The sequence below is a fragment of the Capricornis sumatraensis genome, chromosome 5 (genome assembly GCF_032405125.1).
Source record: "Capricornis sumatraensis isolate serow.1 chromosome 5, serow.2, whole genome shotgun sequence".
NCBI classification, from domain to species: Eukaryota; Metazoa; Chordata; class Mammalia; order Artiodactyla; family Bovidae; genus Capricornis; species Capricornis sumatraensis.
The window spans coordinates 87,842,590-87,863,216 of NC_091073.1; the positions used below are offsets into that span (position 1 = coordinate 87,842,590).

Sequence of the window (20,627 nt, forward strand, 5' to 3'; positions counted from 1 at the left end):
TTTTTGTGGCATCTTTGTCAGGTTTTGGTATTAGAGTGATGGTGCCATCATAGAATGAGTTTGGAAGTTTACCTTCCTCTGCAATTTTCTGGAAGAGTTTAGGTAGAATAGGTCTTAGCTCTTCTCTAAAATTTTGGTAGAATTCAGCTGTGAAGCCATTTGGTCCTGGGCTTTTGTTTATTGGAAGTTTTCTGATTAATTTTCAGTTTCAGTGCTTGTGATGTGTCTGTTAAGATATTCTATTTCTTCCTGGTTCAGTTTTGGAAAGTTGTACTTTTCTAAGAATTTGTCCATTTCTTTCAAGGATCTCATTCAAATATGATGGAGAAATCAAAAGCTTTACAGGCAAGAAAAGCTGAGAGAATTCAGCACGACCAAACTAGCTCTCCAACAAATGCTAAATGATCTTCTTTAGATAGGAAACACAGAATGGGTGTATAAACTCAAACCCAAAACAACAAAGTAAATGGCAATGGGATCATACTTATCAATAATTACCTTAAATGTAAATGGGTTGAATGCCCCAACCAAAAGGCAAAGACTGGCTGAATGGATACAAAAACAAGACCCCTATATAAGTTCTACAGAGACCTGCTTTGAAACAAGGGAGACATACAGACTGAAAGTGAAGGGATGGAAAAAGATATTCCATGCAAATAGAGACCAAAAGAAAGCAGGAGTAGCAATACTCATATCAGATATAATAGACTTTAAAACAAAGGCTGTGAAAAGAGACAAAGAAAGATACTACATGATGATCAAAGGATCAACCCAAGAAGAAGATATAGAAATTATAAATATATATGCACTCAACATAGGCGCACCGCAATATGTAAGACAAATGCTAACAAGTATGAAAGGGGAAATTAACAATAACACAATAATAGTGGAAGACTTTAACACCCCACTCACAACTATGGATAGATCAACTAAACAGAAAATTAACAAGGAAACACAAACTTTAAATGATACAATAGACCAGTTAGACCTAATTGATATCTATAGGACATTTCACCCCAAAACAATGAATTTCTCCTTTTTCTCAAGTGCACACAGAACTTACTCTAGGATAGATCACATCCTGGGCCATAAATCTAGCTTTGGTAAATTAAAAAAAATTGAAATCATTCCAGGCATCTTTTTTGACCACAATGCAATAAGATTAGGTGTCAATAACAGAAGAAAAACTATTAAAAGTTCCAACATATGGAGGCTGAACAACACGCTGCTGAATAACCAACAAATCACAGAACAAATCAAAAAAGAAATCAAAATATGCATAGAAATGAGTGAAAATGAAAACACAACAACCCAAAACCTGTGGGACACTGTAAAAACAGTGCTAAGGGGAAAGTTCATAGCAATACAGGCATACCTCAAGAAACAAAAAAAAAAGTCAAATAAATAACCTAACTTTACACCTAAAGCAACTAGAAAAGGAAGAAATGAAGAACCCCAGAGCTAGTAGAAGGAAAGAAATCTTACAAATTAGGGCAGAAATAAATGCAAAAGAAACAAAAGAGACCACAGCAAAAATCAACAAAGCCAAAAGCTGGTTCTTTGAGAAGACAAATAAAATTGACAAACCGGGAGACCCGAGCCGCGAGCACCACCAGGGCAGCAGCCGCTGCAGCCGCCGCCACTGGGCTGAGGAGCCGGAGACGCAGGCTGACTAGGTGGCGGTGGCAGTGGAGCGGGAGCAGGGACCGGGCGCGGGCAGAGCGCAGCGGTGCGGTGTACTCTAAAGAACAAGCCTTCAGATATCTTTGCCATATTGACTCTGAGCCATCAGGGGACTCAGGCTTATGAGGAGGTACTGTCACACAAAGCAGTGTCTAGTGAAGACGACAAGAAAGAGGGGAAAGGGTCGGAAGAAGAAGCTAAAATACTATAGAAAACCATGAGACCTATCAGCTCTTTTGCTAATGATGATCGCCATGTAATGGTGAAACATTCGACAATTTATCCATCTCCGGAGGAAGTTGAAGCTGTTCAGAATATGGTATCTACTGTTGAGTGTGCTCTTAAACATGTCTCAGATTGGCTGGATGAAACAAGTAAAGGCACAAAAGCAGAGGGTGAGACAAGAGTAAAGAAGGAAGAGGCCGTAGACACCTATTCCAAGGATCAAGGTGGTCGGACATTGTGTGGTGTAATGAGGATTGGCCTGGTTGCCAAAGGCTTGCTGATTAAAGATGATATGGACTTGGAGCTGGTTTTAATGTGCAAAGACAAACCCACAGAGACCCTGTTAAATACAGTCAAAGATAATCTTCCTATTCAGATTCAGAAACTCACAGAAAATAAATATCAAGTGGAACAATGTGTAGATGAGGCATCTATTATAATTCGGAATACAAAATAACCCACGCTAACTTTGAAGGTGATACTTAACTTCCCCTCTAATTAGAGACGAATTGGAGAAGAAGGATGGAGAAAAGGTTGCGATGAAAGATCCTCCAGACTTATTGGACAGGCAGAAGTGCCTGAATGCCTTGGCGTCTCTTCGACATGCCAAATGGTTTCAGGCAAGGCAAATGGATTAAAGTCATATGTAATTGTCCTCCGCATTCTCCGTGATTTGTGCAACAGAGTCCCCACATGGGCACCATTAAAAGGATGGCCACTAGAGCTTATATGTGAAAAGTCTATAGGTACTTGTAATAGACCTTTGGGTGCTGGGGAGGTCTTGAGACGAGTAGAGTGTTTGGCATCTGGAATTCTACTTCCTGGGGGTCCTGGTCTTCATGATCCTTGTGAGCGAGATCCAACAGATGCTCTGAGCTATATGACCATCCAGGAAAAAGAAGATATTACCCACAGTGCACAGCATGCACTCAGACTATCAGCCTTTGGTCAGATTTATAAAGTGCTGGAGATGGACCCCCTTCCATCTAGTAAGCCTTTTCAGAAATATTCCTGGTCAGTTACTGATAAAGAAGGTGCTGGGTCTTCAGCTCTGAAGAGGCCATTTGAAGATGGATTAGGGGATGATAAAAATCCCAATAAGAAGATGAAATGAAACTTAAGGAAAATTCTGGATAGTAAAGCAATAGACCTTATGAATGCACTAATGAGGCTGAATCAGATCAGGCCTGGGCTTCAGTACAAGCTCTTATCTCAGTCTGGCCCTGTCCATGCCCCAGTCTTCACAATGTCTGTAGATGTCGATGGTATAACATATGAAGCCTCAGGACCATCCAAGAAAACAGAGAAGCTTCACATAGCAGTGAAAGTACTGCAGGCAATGGGATACCCAATGGGCTTCGATGCAGATATTGAATGTATGAGTTCCGATGAAAAGTTAGATAACGAAGGCAAAAATGAAACAGTGTCTTCAAACTCAAGCAATAATACTGGAAATTCTACAACCAAAACCTCCAGTACCTTAGAGGTAAGAACTCAGGGCCCTATTCTCACAGCAAGTGGCAAAAATCCTGTCATGGAGCTCAGTGAAAAAAGAAGAGGTCTCAAGTATGAACTCATCTCGGAGACCGGTGGAAGCCATGACAAACGCTCTGTGATGGAGGTAGAAGTGGATGGACAAAAATTCAGAGGTGCAGGTCCAAATAAGAAAGTGGCAAAGGCAAGTGCAGCTTTAGCTGCCCTGGAGAAACTGTTTTCTGGACCCAATGCAGCAAGTAATAAGAAAAAGAAGATTATCCCTCAGGCAAAGCGTGTTGTGTATACAGCTGTGTCTGCAGCAGTCCAAGCTGTTCAGGGCAGAGGAAGAGGAACTCTAACAAGGGGGGCTTTTGTTGGGGCCACAGCTGCTGCCGGCTACATAGCTCCAGGCTATGGAACACCCTATGGCTACAGCACAGCTGCCCCTGCCTATGGTTTACCCAAGAGAATGGTTCTGTTACCCGTTATGAAATTCCCAACATATCCTGTTCCCCACTACTCATTCTTTTAGCAAATGACAGAAGCTAATTCCTATTCCAACAACAACCCAGTACATACAGAATGTTAGCGAAAAAGTCTTTTTATCCTGCTTTCTTTGAACACATACTTGATCAAAATTGTTTGTAAAGAACATCTTTTCCTACTTTTTGCTTTTAACAAATGCAAATTTAGTTCTCTAAAACTTGAAAACAAACAAAAAAGAAACTAGTTCTGTGAAACGGTACCTCATTTCCGGAAAATAAGTTCTACCAGCCCTTCTGTTCTAGGGAAATAAGTCTAGCAGTTCAAAGTTTAAGTTTTAAGAGGAATATCAGATTATGCAAAATTAAATTTGTGAAGGATGTATAGAGTCTCAAACACTGATCACAAATAAACTGCTTTGTTGTAAAAAAAAAAAAATTGACAAACCATTAGGCAGACTTATCAAGAAACAAAGGGAGAAAAATCAAATCAGAATTAGAAATGACAACGGAGAAATCACAGCAGACAACACAGAAATACAAAGGATCCTAAGTGGCTATTATCAGCAATTATATGCAAATGAAATGGACAACTTGGAAAACATTCTTGAATCTTCTCTGTCAGTAATTTCACCTCTTTCATCAACACCAAACATCCAGATATAATCAGTGAGCAAATCCCACTAATTCTATTCACTTATCTCTTAAATCTTTCCTGCTGCCAATCCCCAAATTTAATGCCCAGTTTCTGTACCCATAGTCTCCTGTTAGGACTGTGGTGATAATCTTCTAACACTCTTCTCCACCTCCAGCCTTACACTTCTAATCCATTCTGTATACTACCAATGCAACAATCTTTCCAGTCATCACAAATGTTTAAAACTTCCCAGTAGCTCCAATATGTCATACTAACGTTTTGCCCAGTTTTCTATAGGGCAGAGTTTCCTCAGGGTGGAGTTTTGACACTGGGAAGAGTGATCCAGCGTTGTGTTAGAAAATCAATTTAGTCAGTCAAAACCAGGATTTTAAACAAAATAAAATGAAATAAACTAGAAACATAAGGTTAGAATATAAAGTATGCATTTATTACCTCATAAGACACAACAGTTGGTAAAATTTTAAATTTTTGTGTTTATGCTTATGTAATAGAAAATATATTTTATTATGAATTGTGCCTTAAAAAGTTTGAAAAGTACTTCTGTAGATCATATATATCTCTTTATAATCTTGCTTTTGCCTATTTTTCTACACTAAAACTTCAAACTTTCAGCCAGTTTCTGTTAGAATGATTAAGTCATACTGTTTTGTGCCTTGAGAGAATCTCATAATATTCTCCTGATGAAATGTTTCCCCTCACACCTTCTGGTCACACTACTCATTTTTCAAAATGCATCTTCTGCTTCCATGCACTCTCCTCCTTGTGATCCTATTACTCCATCTCTCACTGGCTGCACTGAACAGGTCTGAAATAGCTTTGTGATGCAGAACTGTTAGATTCTTATCATTTGATCTCCAAGAGTATGAGGTAAGCAATAGATAGTTATTTCCCAATAACTGAAATTAATTAGGCAGCAAGCCAACTCTCCCACCAAATTCCCCTAGAACTTATCAAATAGTCACAAACCCTCTATGAGCTCAGAAAATCCTGCCTTTCCTTTCTTTTGCTTACAGCAAATTCTACAATATTCAAATTGCATAAAAGGTAGTCGAAGCCTCATCTGAACTGTTTTGTTTGAAAGTAAGCCTACAGAGCATTTCCTTGGTGTATGGAACATATATTAAGCTGGCTAGATTCTTATACCTATTAATACAAATTAGAAGGATGGCTCCAAAAATCTTTTGTTCAGATAACATGTTTCCAATATTATTAATTACATCAATGAAAATCCATACCTAACAATAATTAGCTAATATACCATTAATTTTACAAATGTAGATTACAATGATGTAAAATAACAAAACCTCTTAATTTGATCAAGTTAAAGATAGCAGAGGCTTGTAGTTCTCCCTAGAGTGACATTTCATATTAAGATGATCTGATTCTGGACAGTGAATTTCAGACTGGGGAATTCTTTAAACTCTAATTTGAACTGTTATTTGCCTGATATCATCCTATCTGTGACTGAAATATTTTAAATTATAGACATTGCTACACCAAAACAATTATCATTAATATGCCTTGACTGTTTAATCATGATATATTTAAAAATGAATTCAGTTTGTAAGTACACTAGTAATGATGACTGTGAAAGTCCAAAGTGAGTGTGTGTGTGTGTATGAGAGAGAGATCTATTCATTAGAGTACATAGCTGCTAAAAAGAATAAGGCATAAAGTTCACATAACAAACCAAGCAAAACTACAAGAGAAAAATATTTCCTTGAAGAGAACTTAATACTGTTAAAGCTTGTAGCCCATATCCAGGCAAATTAAATCATTCTTTTTTCCTATATTCCTACTGCATCATGTACACTTTACTATTTTAAGTATTGTAATTGGAACAGGATGCCTGAATACAACACTTCTCTCCCCATATTTGAATGAGCTTTCTACAATATAAATGTCAGAATTCCAAAGTGATTATGAATCTTTCACTTCCATGTACAGAATTAAGTTTCCAAGAAATTGTATCCTGGTAGACCCAGGGACGGGGGAGCCTGGTGGGCTGTTGTCTATGGGGTCGCACAGAGTCGGACATGTCTGAAGTGACTTAGCAGCAGCAGCAGCAGACCCAGGAGCCCAATAACATTTGTAGAAGGGGACAGGGACCATGAAAAGAAGTGATTGGTGAATAGGGAAAATTGTTACCCTAATCACAGCTCCAATCAGTCCTTTCAGGGAAGTGAAGGAGGATGTAACCTATAAAATGTACCAAGGTAAGGTGTTTAATTGGGGAAAAGAAAACAGACAGTGGACTAAGGACTTCCAGAGGAAGAGAATGGTAGATAGACTAACTGCTTTGGTGGTGGAGTCAGAGAGTAAGGGCTGCTCCACTTCATTAGGATATAATTAAAAACCAAAATATCCTCTCAGCCCATAAATCCTCTTCACAAAAGAGAAAATAAAACAATTCTATTACTGAATAAGCATTAAACCAGAATATGAAGCCCATTAAAGCAACCTGCTAAAGAGTTTGCAAAGACAGAAAGGAATCTCAATGTTTCACATAGTCAATGAGATACAACACATTGCATGGGTGATCTCAAAATAAACATATTAGTACTCAAATATGAGGACCTGACAGCAACATTCATCACACATAGTTCATCCCAAATTCACTTGATAATTGGGGTAACTGTGTTAGCTAGTTGGCTTTATTCAAAGGAAAAACAGTTTTTCGTATCATTATGAGAGAAGTTAGTTTTGCAACTTGGTGCTAGGTGGCACCATCCTGCCACTGGGAGATAGAAGCGATATTTTCCTTGATTTTGAATCAAAGAGATAGCCTCCAAGTGCTTAAGAAAGACATTTCTAGGTTGTAAATCTGGTTTACTTAGCCTTTAAAAATAATTTACACAGATCTCTAAGGGACAGGAAAAGAAAGTATAGTTTTCTAAATAAATATTCTGAAAGAAAAAGACGGAGGGTTTCTCTTTTGGCATTAGGGAAAATTATTGTTATTTTAAAAGATATATATTTATTCATAACTGAAATCAGTCTGTTTGCCTAAAATCCACTGAGACAAGGGATAGGTGAAAGCTTCCTGCTGATCAGATATGAACAAGAGAGAAAAATCCATGTGGGGTTAGTCAAATGTCCTGTTCTATAGGGTGTGAAAGAACAGTCAAAATGGAGTCGATATTGCTAAGAGAGCTAAAATTATTGAGGAAGGTAATTGAGGAAGTGTGACTTATGCATATTTCAGGCCAATGGAATCTGATGTTTGACCATGTTGTCTTAAGGTAGTCATCCAGAACACCTGCCAGTGTTTCAGAAACTCAACATATTTACCAAACCTTATTCTAAAATAATTTTGGACAGCTTTTATCCCTTAAGGACAGATATTTTCCTTCTTGGTCAGAATCAATCATATTTCTGCCAGATAAATTTAACAACATTGTCCCTTTTGCCTTTTTTAAGTGTTTTTTTTTTTTTTTTAATGTGGGCTATTTTTAAAGTATTTATTGAATTTGTTACAATATTGCTTCTGTTCTATGTTTTGTTTTGTGTTTTTTTGGCCCTGAGGCATATGGATCTTAGCTCCCTGACCAAGGATACAACCTGCACCCCCTGGCTTTTGACTTCATAAGCCCCTAAACTTATTTTCTTCCCTGGACCACTCATAGTTTGACCTAAATCTGTCTCCTAAATTGCAGTTCTAAGACCCCTAATAAATCTCTTTGTTCTCTACAACATTGATATTGATAATTGTTCAAAAAGGGTCATGTGAGGGTGACAGGGGCCTCAGTAGAAAATCTTAAAAGTCACACACTTGATGGTCAGTGACTGTGGAAGGAGCCAACAAAGGTACCCAAAGTAAAGGTGCTTCTGCCCACTCCAAAGAAGCACTGAAGATAAGGCTCAACAAAAAAACATATGAAGAACACTGATAAATAATTGGCTTCTCTCACCTAACAGGCCCATCCAGGGAGGCCACTTAAAATATATGTAAGGCTCAAAGGAGTGAAACTAGCAGCTAAGAGTTATCCTATCCTCTTACTTCTTCTTCACCCCTAGGTTTTGAACCTGGCAAGGAGCACGCTGGTTGCTAATCACTGGAGATGAGGTCTGGAGATGAGAATAGAAAGCACACCTGCCTTCCTGCAAATGCTCAGCCTGAAAGAAGAGGGAGATTTCCTGCTCCTCAGATATATGGGAAACTTGTATAGCTACCTTTGTATATATGTTTGTTTTCTTTATTATAACTAAGGAGTTCTCATTATATAAAGTAATAAAAAACAGAAAGTGATAAATGGGGGGAGGGATAGCAGAATTATGTATTATCCCCCTGTAATGAAACATTTCCTGTATAAAATTAAATTTTATCTCCAGTACCTATAACATTATATAGTCTGCTGATTCAGTTGAAAAGACTCTGATGCTGGGAAAGATTGAGGGCAGGAGGAGAAGGGGATGACAGAGGATGAGATGATTAGATGGCATCACCGACTCAATGGACATGGGTTTGGGTGGACTCCGGGAGTTGGTGATGGACAGGGAGGCCTGGTGTGCTGCGGTTCATGGGGTTGCAAAGAGTTGGACACGACTGAGCAACTGAACTGAACTCTTCATTAAGAATGCAGATTAATAGCCAAGAGTATATTCCTTGGCCCTTCAACACTAAGCTCAGCTATTCAATCAGTGTATGCCATTCGGCAAGTTATTTTACTCTGTTCCTTAATTTTCTTAGACAAAAAGTGAAGCCCAAAATAACCTATATAATTGAGTTGTGGTAAAGGTTAGTAGCAGATTATTAGTGAAAGTCAAGTTGCTCAGTCGTGTCCGACTCTTAGCGACCCCACCGACTGCAGCCTACCAGGCTCCTCCGTCCATGGGATTTTCCAGGCAAGAGTGCTGGAGTGGGGTGCCACTGCCTTCTCCAAAGTAAAGTATATAACAACACATATAACATGCAAGACTTGTTTTAAGTTTATATCTGGGTGGGAGGGCAGGACAGCAATATTAAGAAAGTAACTTCACTGCTAACATTCAGATACATGAAAATACTATGTAATGAAATGAATTAGGTTTTGCTTAAGTAGGGCTTCCCTGGTGGCTCAGATGGTGGAAAACATCCACTGCAATGCAGGAGACCTAGATTCGATCCCCATTTATCACAAGCTGGACATATATAAACCAAATTGAGTTAATGTTCTTAACAAGTAACAAGAATTTCCCAATACTTGCTATGGACTATTGAAAATTAGAAGTACTTGCTAAGAAAATAGATCTTAACTGTCCTCCCAATACACACAATGATAGTTATGAGAGGTGATGGAGGTATCAACTAACTTACTGTAGTAATCATTTCATAATATAAATAAGTATCAAATCACCACATTGTACATCTTAAATTTACACAACGATATATGTCAATTATATCTAATAAAGTTGGAAGAAATACAAGAGGAAAAACAAGAAAATGGAAAGTGTAAACCAGCCCCAATCCTTGAATGTAGATTTAATATAAATTGCAAATTTTCCCTTTCTGAAATTTCTGCCATAATTTGTATGTGGCATAATATTCATATGTATATACTTTGTACTCATCTGATTATTTCCTTTGTATAATTTATAATAAATAAAGTTACTTTGCCAAAGGGCAATAGAATTTCTAAACAAAGAAACAATGTTTTTTTTTCCTCTTCTCTCCCCTTCATTCTGCACAAGACCTGACACATACAAGGCACTGATTGAAAGAAAGATATAATAACTTAACACATGAATATCAGAATGAATGAATTCATAAATGATTGTATGAGTAAATTAGATAGATACACAAATTAAGGATTGTCTTTCTCAGGACACTGCTTTTTATGTAATGCAGGTTCAGTTTTCTGATAGCTGGGATAAAGCCTTATAGCATTTGGATATAACCAAGTTTTAAACAAAATTTTGCTAAAATTTTTAAACTAGATATAATACTTAGTAAACTATTCATATCATAATAAATATAAAGCTTCCTTTTAAGGAATCTTTAACAGAGCAAATTCATGCAACATTAAACCTTACTGTAGAGCTTTCTGGAATTGGCCCAATAATTCAGTTTACAGAAATTGTGGAACTTTGGTTTTGTTTCATTACAGAATTAGCAGTTACACTAATGACTAAGAAATTGCTCTTGCTGCACGTGAGTACAAACATTATAAAACAAAAATGACTCCTTAGCTTGGAGGTTCCCAAAATTTTTTGCACATTAGCATCACTTTGGAATCTTTAAAAAATTTCAAAGCTCAAGACCCACCCTAGACCATTTAAATCTCTGAAGGTGAAACATAGACATTCTTCTTTCTTTTTATTTTTTTGTATTTTACTTTTATTGTGGCATTCCAGCTGATTATAGGCAAGTTTGTGAATCAATGGCTTAACATATGGTTCAAGTTTCTGACTTACATTAGCATTAAGAGCAGGCACTCTGCAATAATTTTAATACTCCACCAAGCACCATTAAAGCTTTATTTTCATGTCTATTAAATCTGCTATGGAGAAAGATATATCTTTGGAAATCGTAATGTGCATATTTATTATACTTTTACTATTGCTGTACCAAGTGGCAAAAGTGTATTTATCTGTCATGGAAATAGCCACATCTGACTAGACATGCAAATGTTATATTTATAACTGTTTAGCCTCATGTTATAATACTGATAAATAAACCCCATGAATATACTTAAGTATTCCAGTTTATAATCCAGCTTAATGTAATCTCAGATTACTTTTTTTAAAAAACAGAAACTTTTACATTTCTTAAGACTTCAAATTATATTTTTAACAAAGAAGAACCTAAGTTTCTTTGCCATCATACTTGTAATATCTCTGCATTCTTAAGTTCTCACCACATCTTAAATGAAAAAATAACCATCATCCAAAAATATTATGTTCTTACCCCATAAATATACTCCTAGGTTAACAAATATCTTAGGGAACATAAAGAAAAGGCAAAGACAATATGCTTGTTTTTTACACAGGAAACATTTTTTAAGAATTGTCCCCCTCCATTTCCTGGTTGAAGTTTTATTTCCTTCTGGTATCTAAACAGGGAAGAGTGAAGAGATGAGGAAAAATAGGGTAAATCTGACTTGGATATGTTTTTTCTCTCTCTTGTTTGGCAGATGCTAGAGTTCATATTCCTGGGTGGGTCTAGAAGATGGTTAAAGCTGATATCCTGCCTTTTAGCACACTATCAGTGGTTATTCAGAGGTTCCCTGCTGGACTTCTTTCTCCTTAGTTCCAATGATCTAGGTGGAGGTATTTGGTGACTTCTTTTTCAAAGCATGAAAGTGAAAGTGAAGTCGCTCAGTCATGTCCGACTCTTTGCGACCCCATGGACTGTAGCCTACCAGGCTCCTTAGTCCATGGAATTTTCTAGGCAAGAGTACTGGAGTGGGTTGCCATTTCCTTCTCCAGGGGATCTTCCCAACCCAGGGATCGAACCCGGGTCTCCTACACTACAGGCAGATGCTTTACCTTCTGAGCCACATAGACTGTCATATTTATGTTGAGGGCCACTATCAATTACTGAGGTTCCTAAGAGAGGAGAGCCAAGATTACCACATAATCACTCTGTCCTGATGGATGTGTCTGATGCAGGGGAAACATGTCTCATGAATTACTGATCCCCAGGAATCTTGGTCAGCATCAAGACAGCATCACTCTCAACCTTCTTACCACAAAAGCTAGTTAGCCAAATCACTTCTAACCTTCTAAGTTTCTATGGGCTGCATCCCAGGCCTGTTTCTAGATAGAGATGCAAATAATACTTTCTCTCTCTCTCTCTCTCTCTCTTTTTTTTTTTTTGTAAAATTTGTATATTCAGAGAAGTTATTTTCATACACTTACTTAGGTACCTTGCATTTATTTTCTCATGCTTCAGACAAAACTAAGATGAATCCCATTCTAATATTTTGCTAGTTATTCTCCTGTGTTTGTATGTTTTGTCTCTAAGTGTTTTATGGAAAAAGTTATCAAAAAATGCAAATAGACATACTTATACTACATGTAAAAATAAATAATAAAAGTTAGAGCTGACAGGCCTGTTAAAATCTTATTGATCTGTGCTCTTGAGGTCAGGAAGGTAGATACATAATAAAGAACTATAAAGCGCTAATAAATACAAAAGGAGATATGTTCTCATTTAGGAGATTGTTCATATGTACAATATGTTCATCTCCCAGTTGTTGGAAACACATTCTCTTTTCCTGATGTTTTCAACCACACAGTTTTACTTAGAACCTATTTATTGTAATAGCTCTAGATAAGTCAGTACAAGAGGTAAAAGCAGATAATTCAAATGCCATTTCAAGATAAAGTAACTCCAGGTATTCTGGGGTTATCTTTACTTTCCTTAGAAATTTCCTAATGAAATGTAATTATAATACCTAAGAAGCAAATTTTGATTGTCAATTACTTATATGTAAACCAATAACTACATGTTGTCTTCTAAAAAATGTTCCTTTATTTCTAATTTAATCGACCATTTGAATTTTATAACATGAGCTATGAAGAACTGATGCTTTCCAACTGTGGTGCTGCGGAAGACTCCTAAGAGTCCCTTAGACAGCAAGGAGATCAAACCAGTCAATCTAAAAGGAAATCAGCCTTGAATATTCATTGGAAGGAATGATGCTAATGCCGAAGCTCCAATACTTTGGTCACCTGGTGCAAACAGCCAACTCACTGGAAAAGACTCTGATGCTGAGAAACATTGAGGGCAAAAGGAGAAGAGGGCTGCAGAGGGTGAGATGGTGAAATAACATTACTGACTCACTGGACGTGAGTCTGAACAAATCCCAGGCAAAGGTGGACAGGGAAGGCTGGCTTGCTGCAATCCACAGGGTCACAAAGAGTCAGGCACCACTTAGTGACTGAACAACAACAAGAACAACATACCTATTTTGACACTGCTACCACGGTTGTCATATTTCTTGATTCTTAAAATCCTAGTGCTCAATATCTGTGTATTCAGTAATAACTAAACAAAAAAAGTTTTAGAGATTGCTAAGTCAATAGCTTTTTATATTTATGAGTTTGTATTAAGAAGAGATGGCAAGAATACACAGAAGAACTCTACAAAGAAGATCTTCACGACCCAGATAATCACAATGGTGTGATCACTCACCTAGAGCCAGACATCCTGGAATGTGAAGTCAAGTGAGCCTTAGAAAGCATCACTACGAACAAAGCTAGTGGAGGTAATGGAATTCCAGTAGAGCTATTTCAAATCCTGAAAGATGATGCTGTGAAAGTGCTGCACTCAATATGCCAGCAAATTTGTAAAACTCAGCAGTGGCCAGAGGACTGGAAAAGGTCAGTTTTCATTCCAATCCCAAAGAAAGGCAATGCCAAAGAATACTCAAACTACCACACAATTGGACTCATCTCACACGCTAGTAAAGTAATGCTTAAAATTCTCCAAGCCAGGCTTCAGTGATACATGAACTGTGAACTTCCTGATGTTCAAGCTGGATTTAGAAAAGGCAGAGGAACCAGAGATCAAATTGCCAACATCTGCTGGATCATTAAAAAAGCAAGAGAGTTCCAGAAAAACATTGATTTCTGCTTTATTGACTATGCCAAAGCCTTTGACTCTGTGGATCACAATAAACTGTGGAAAAGTCTGAAAGAGATGGGAATACCAGACCACCTAACCTGCCTCTTGAGAAGTCTGTATGCAGGTCAGGAAGCAACAGTTAGAACTGGACATGGAACAACAGACTGGTTCCAAATAGGAAAAAGGAGTATGTCAAGGCTGTATATAGTCACCCTGCTTATTTAACTTCTATGCAGAGTACATCATAAGAAACACTGGGCTGGAGGAAGCACAAGCTGGAATCAAGATTGCTGGGAGAAATATCAATAACCTCAGATATGCAGATTACACCACCCTTATGGCATAAAATGAAGAAGAACTAAAGAGCCTTTTGATGAAAGTGAAAGAGGAGAGTGAAAAAGTTGGCTTAAACCTCAACATTCAGAAAACTAAGATCATGGCATCCGGTCCCATCACTTCACGCAGATAGATGGCGAAACTGGAAACAGTGGCTGACTTTATTTTTCTGGGCTCCAAAATCACTGCAGATGGTGATTGCAGCCATGAGGCTTACTCCTTGGAAGGAAAGTTATGACCAACCTAGATAGCATATTAAAAAGCAGAGACATTACTTTCCCAACAAAGGTCTGTCTAGTCAAGGCAATGGTTTTTCCAGTTGTCATGTATGGATGTGAGAATTAGACTGTGAAGAAAGCTGAGCACTAAAGAATTGATGCTTTTGAACTGTGGTGTTGGAGAAGACTCTTGAGAATCCCTTGGACTGCAAGAAGATCCAACCAGTCCATCCTAAAGGAGATCAGTCCTGGGTGTTCATTGGAAGGACTGATGTTGAAGCTCAAACTCCAATATTTTTGCCACCTGATGCAAAGAGCTGACTCATTGGAAAAGACTCTGGTGCTGGGAGGGATTGGTGGCAGGAGGAGAAGGGGACGACAGAGGATGAGATGGTTGGATGGCATCATTGACTCAATGGACATGGGTTTTGGTGGACTCCAGGAGTTGGTGATGGACAGGGAGGCCTGGTGTGCTGCAGTTCATGGGGTCGCAAGGATTTGGACATGACTGAGCGACTGAACTGAACTGAATCACAATATTTCATGCAAGGATGGGCACGATAAAGGACAAAAATGGTACAGACCTAATGGAGGCATAAGAGAGTAAGACGAGCTGGCAAGAATACACAGAAGTATACAAAAAAAGGTCTTAAACCCAGAAAACTATTATGGTGTGGTCACTCACTTAGAGCCAGACATCCTGGAGTGTGAAGTCAAGTGGGCCTTAGCAAGCATTATTATGAACAAAGCTGGTGGAGGTGAACGAACTCCAGCTGAGCTATTTAAAAGCCTAAAAGATAATGTTGTTAAAGTGCTGCACTCAATATGTCAGCAAATTTGGAAAACTCAGCGGTAGCCATGGGACTGGAAAAGTTCAGTTTTCATTTCAATCCCAAAGATGTGCAATGCCAAGAATGTTCAAACTACCATAAAATCATGCTAATTTCACATGCTAACAAGATTATACTCAAAATCCTTCAAGATAGGCTTTAGCATTATGTGAATGGAGAATTTCCTGATGTACAAGCTGGATTTAGAAAGGCAGAGAAACCAGAGATCAAATTGCCAACATTCACTGAATCATGGAGAAAGCAAAGGAGTTCCAGAAAAACATCTTCTTCTTGTTCATTGATTATGTTAAAGTTATTGTTTGTGTGCATGACAACAAACGGTGCAAAGTTCTTAAAGAGATGGGAATACCAGACTATCTTATCTGTCTCCTGAGAGATCTGTATGTGTGTCAAGAAGCAACAGAAAGAACTGGCCATGGAACAATGGACTGGTTCAAAATTGGGAAAGGAGTATGACAAGGCTGTATATTGTCACCCTACTTATTTAACTTCTATGCAGAGTACATCGTGCAAAATGCTGGGTTGGATGGATCACAAGCTGGAATCAAGATTGCCAGAAGAAATACCAACAACTTCATCTATGACAAACCTAGACAGTATATTAAAAATCAGAGACCTCATTTTGTTGATCAAGGGCTGTATAGTCAAAGCTATTATTTTTTCAGTAGTCATATATGGATGTGAGTTTTGGACCATAAAGCACGTTGAGCACAAAATAATTCATGCTTTTGAATTGTGGTGCTGAAGAAGACTCCTGAGAGTCCCTTGCACAGAGATCGAACCAGTCAATCCTAAACCCTGAATATTCATTGGGAGGATTGTTGCTTGAGCTGAAATTCTAATATTTTGGCCACCTGATGCAAAGAACTGAGTCATTGGAAAAGACCATGATGCTGGGAAGAATTCAAGGCAAAAGGAAAAGGGGATGGCAGAGTATAAGATGGTTAGATAGCATCATCAACTCAATGACATAAGTTTGAGCAAATCCTGGGTGGAGGACAGAGGAGCCTATTGTGCTACAGTCCATGAGATCACAAAGAGGGGGACAGGATTTAGTGACTGAAAAATGACAACAGTATGAATAATGGCTAACATTTAGCAAGGATTTGCCCTAGACCAGGTACTATGCTAACAGATTTATGTGTATGCTGACTTTCAATTTTACATAATCCTACACAGCTAGTTATGATTGTATTATTAATATAATCATTCCCATTGTGCAAATTAACAAAGGCCCATGAGCTTCATAATTTCCCAAAGTCATGGCCATTAAATACCTGGGTTCTAGCCCTGGTAGGATAAGTTCAGAACCATGTTCTTAACCACCAGAAGTTACCACTCTTTCATTTCCAACTACAGCAAAGTATCACCATTCAAACTGGAAAATTTACTTAGATAAATGTTACATTTGTATTCAAGAAATCCATCTGCATATTATTGTTACTTATTGTGAAATCAGATTTGGAAGAATTTTGAAGTCTGTTGGACTACCTACAATATTGTTCCCCAGACTGAATATCTTTTGGTTTAAAATAAAAAGTGATATTTGCCTATATGCACTATGCATATAGTATTTATCTATGTATGTACCAATGAGTGAAAATACCATTTATGAAAAGGGTACCAGTTCTACTTGGTTAAAAGTACACAATATACTACCTGCAAAATAAATGTATAATGCATGTTGAAAGGATGGGTGAATGAATGAATGGATAAATGAATGAATGTCTTATGCATAAGGGTCAGCTAATACAATTCATACCTTTATGTATGAGACTGTGTTTGTTTTGATATTTCAACTTAATTTTTTAATGATTCTTTAAATGGAAAGATGTTCATTTGACTTTAAAGGAAATGACTATGGACATAGTTAATAATTCCTTTCTTTAACACCCAGAAGATAGATTTCCCACTGGCTAGAATGCAAATTATCAACAGAATAAATGTTGTCCCTAATGTAAGAAAATAATCATGGTGTATACTAATGATAACATGACTAGAAAATAGCTGAAGTTGAAATTTTAGTATCAAATATTGCTTCTTCCTGTAATGGTTAAAATATTCACAGTTTATATACAATCTATGACTGATTCTGTTTCACTTGAAATAAATTTATCATACCTAAAGTGAGAATTGTAAGATTACCACTTTCACAACAATCAAAACATCAGGATTGAAAATCCCATCCACTAGCATGATAAATATTTTAATAATATATCTTCATCAGTAATGCTGTTGTAAGTTGTCATTGATAACAGAACTATTTCAAAGTTTAGTTTCAACAATGCTTATGGCCTAGCATTTCAATTAGACAGCTAACAATCCCTGACTTCAATGTGATTAAATACAGATTCAATTCCAGAAAGTACATTGCTATCATTTTACTAGTATGAACATATTTTAGTCACAGTTTGACATTATTAGCATGGGTTTTATATGTTCTGTAAGAAAAAATCTGAGGATGAACACAAAGAATGGTTTTGGTATTCATTTATAAATCTCTGACAAATGATTGTTTTATTGGTATGATTAATGGTTCTATTAAGGTATAAAATAGATTCATTTACTTTTCTAGGAAAAAAATAAATAACTACAAAAGTAAGATGGAGAAAGCAAGAGTAAGGGTCTATTGAATGATTTAGAAAACTTGAAGTATGAGTGATTTACCAGAACATTTAACAACAATCCCTTGAAGGCAACAGTGAACATCAGTGGGCGAATCTGCCTTTGAAATGCTGTTCAGGAAAAACACAAGTTAAAGAATGCTATTTATATCATCATTTGCTTAAATACTTTTTCATTGTCCTCAGAAAAGCATCTGTCAAGTGCTATGTTCACAGAGTAAGTCAATATCTACTAACACAATTGACAATAGAACTGTGAAATGGTGAAAATACTTTTTGTGTCAAAGCATGACTAGGGCAAAGGCAAAAGCTTCTTATCAAGAATTACATTAGATTCACAAGGCCAGCAGCTGCCTGCAGTATTTTGAATATGCTTTTCTGGTGCTGAAGGTGTGAAAATGAGCCAGAGTATGAATGCAATTTCTTGTTGGAACTTTTCAATAGCATAGGTTATGAAATATAAGAGCAGATGTGTTTGTTCGATGCCTGATGTTGATCCTGTTGAATATTCTCTACATAGGAATGAAGCATTTAAGAGCTGGTCCCCTAAGTCTATTTGAGTTCTTTCTCCCGTAAGATAACATTGAACTTGAACCTGGCAAAGTAAATCATTCCAAATTCAAATTGTGCACTCTGCATAAGGACACAGAGATGGAGTAGCAACTAATGCTCATTTTGAGAATAGAACTGCACACAGCTGTTCCAGTCAGACATTTTGCAAGAAGATAAAATAAACTGTAAATAAAGAGATGGGCAGGATTTAACTGTTATGCCCAAGAAATTAACATCTGGCTCAAAGCCTAACAATGATCATTTACAGATTATGGAAAATGACATTTCACATTGCATCAGCTAAAATGTCATAAGCATTTTAAATTATCAAAAGTAAAAAAGCCAGGAAACACAGAATTGTAGGGGAAAAAAAAAAAAATCCAAACAACAAACTCCATGGAGGAGGGACAAACACTGCTCAAATAATACTCCAGGATTTTTTCCAATGGATCCTTTCAGATGGATTAACAATGACACAAGCAAATTTAACAAACCCAGTTTGTCTAATAAGCCAAGAGTCTAATGTACATATGCATCAGCTATCGGTTAAGAGAAGTAAGAAATATGTAATGAATATAAATACCAAAATGTACATCTTCATAGTTGAGTCAGAATAAATAGTCACTATGTTGACTTCCTCATGTTAACATAATTTTAAGAATCTCTATGTTTGGCATTCAGAGAGAATGAATCGTTTCACTCTATCAAGAGAATATCGAATAGCCTTATTCACTTAAAGATTTACGTGTAAGGTAGAGGAGGAAATACCAGATGACTGCAACTATCAACACTGATCTTTAAACTTTTAAATATTATAGAACTTCCTGAATTAACTATATATTAAAACTTACCTTCAACCACTAATGCTTAATCAAATCTCACTAAATGCAGTACTGTTTACTTGACAATCTCAACAATTTAGACTAAAATTTGAGATCAGGGAAGAACCTCTAAATAGCCGAACTGATATTTTAAAATTTGTTTCATTTTAATTGCTTCTTATAAAAGAATGATGCCAATGTTCCAAATTAACAGTGCATTACAAAGATAGTTATATTCTTAAAAGAAGGTTTCCTAACAGCAGACCGAGAAGGAAAAAAAATAACAGATTACACTCTAAAAACTCAAAATAAAAACACAGAAAATCAAATAAGTAACTAAATAAAAAGGTTACTTAAAAAAATCCCACGATGGGATTACTGCTGGTACTAATCTGCGACCTTCCCCACCCCCCCAAGTAAAATGCTTCCAGAATACAGCTCTGACTCAAGTAGCTCTGACTTGGTCTCTTGGTATAGCTGAGACAAATTGAGTTAAAAAAAAAAAAATCTTTTCTAAATATTAATGGAGGACTACTTGGAAAAGAATGTGAAGAACACACACAAATATTTAGTCCACAAGGCATCCCTATGGCAAAATTTTTGCTGGAGTGAGGAGCTATAAATCAGAGATTACCATGATTCTTTCCTCAGGTTTGATCATTTTGTCCCTGGCAAAACCCATTAACAATTCCTGGGGTATAGAAATAGAATCTGGGAAATAAAATGAAGTCTAATCCAAAATCACTGCAGATGGTGACTGCAGCCATGAAATTAAAAGACACTTACTCCTTGGAAGAAAAATTATGACCAACCTAGATAGTATATTCAAAAGCAGAGACATTACTTTGCCGACTAAGGTTCGTCTAGTCAAGGCTATGGTTTTTCCTGTGGTCATGTATGGATGTGAGAGTTGGACTGTGAAGGAAGCTGAGCGCCAAAGAATTGATGCTTTTGAACTGTGGTGTTGGAGAAGACTTCTGAGAGTCCCTTGGACTGCAAGGAGATCCAACCAGTCCATTCTGAAGGAGATCAGCCCTGGGACTTCTTTGGAAGGAATGATGCTAAAGCTGAAACTCCAATACTTTGGCCACCTCATGTGAAGAGTTGACTCATTGGAAAAGACTCTGATGCTGGGAGGGATTGGGGGCAGG

At 37.2% G+C, this 20,627-nt stretch overlaps 1 pseudogene; it reads left to right on the plus strand.

Annotated features, from left to right (window-relative positions):
* The first annotated feature begins 1,900 nt into the window (after window positions 1-1,900).
* LOC138080121 (spermatid perinuclear RNA-binding protein pseudogene) lies at window positions 1,901-3,916 on the plus strand (annotated as a pseudogene).
* Window positions 3,917-20,627: the final 16,711 nt, after the last annotated feature.